The sequence below is a fragment of the Corvus brachyrhynchos genome, unplaced genomic scaffold (genome assembly GCF_000691975.1).
Source record: "Corvus brachyrhynchos isolate BGI_N302 unplaced genomic scaffold, ASM69197v1 scaffold105, whole genome shotgun sequence".
Classification (NCBI taxonomy): Eukaryota; Metazoa; Chordata; class Aves; order Passeriformes; family Corvidae; genus Corvus; species Corvus brachyrhynchos.
Genome location: NW_008238452.1, coordinates 4,095,939 through 4,096,995, shown reverse-complemented (window position 1 = coordinate 4,096,995; position 1,057 = coordinate 4,095,939).

Sequence of the window (1,057 nt, the reverse complement as noted above, 5' to 3'; positions counted from 1 at the left end):
TGAAGAAGAGGGTTTTTTGCTGAGCTTTAGGGAGCAGGTGGGTGCTGTTTGAAGCACTGACCTGTGACAGAGGTGACAGCCTTGTGGGGCCGGGCAGAGCGTGGGCCTGAGCCAACACCTTCCCCCCACATGCTGCTGCTCCATGAGCACAGCTGGGCAGGCAGGCAGGGAGCACCATGCCCAGCACTCATGGCTGGCTCCCTGCTAGCCCCAATCCTGGTTTCTTTTCCTAAGAAGAGGCATTTTCCTTCCCCTCTCCTGAGGGAAATCAAAAGCACGTGCAGCGGTGGGCGCGCTGCTCGCGACGGAACCCAGCATTTGTCCTGTGTCCCCTGGAAGTGCTGGCAGGAGCAGGATAAAACGAGGCACCTCAACAGCACAGCACTGTTAATGCAACTCCACAACACCTCCAGGCTTCACGCAGATGCAGTGCAAACTGATGCATAGCCACTGACCACAAGAAATTACACATTTGGGCTGCCCTCAACTTATTACTTGCCTATTTTATCCAATTATGTTTTATTTATTAAGCTACTCTTTAAACTCTTCTGGCGTTGACTGTTTTACACCTTCAGTGCATTTTTTTTATCCTACTGTTTTATGAACTGATTAACAAGACTTACTGCTCCAACAGCACAAAAATACAATACAAATCTAAAATACGGTCCAACTGAGTCCAGCATCCAGCACTGGCATCCTCCATATCACCATTGGAAAACACCTTCTGTGAGACACTACTGCAGCACTTCTTCTACTTTGCCAAATTCAATATAATAAAACCAGTCTGGAGATGAACAATTTCACTCTAAAATCCCAAATATGAATATGAAAAATAATGACAAGCAGAGCTTTCATGCTTCAAGCGTTATTTCTTAATCATTACTTCATTCTACTGAGAAAGAAAAACGATGCTGCTTTGCATAATTTAAATAATCTAATCTACTTTCCAGATAAAATTGTTAGCAAACCATTGATTTAATCTCAAGTGCCCAACAGACCCCGTAAACTCTGATGCAAAATATCTATTCTTTTAATTAAAACAAATGAATTTAATAAA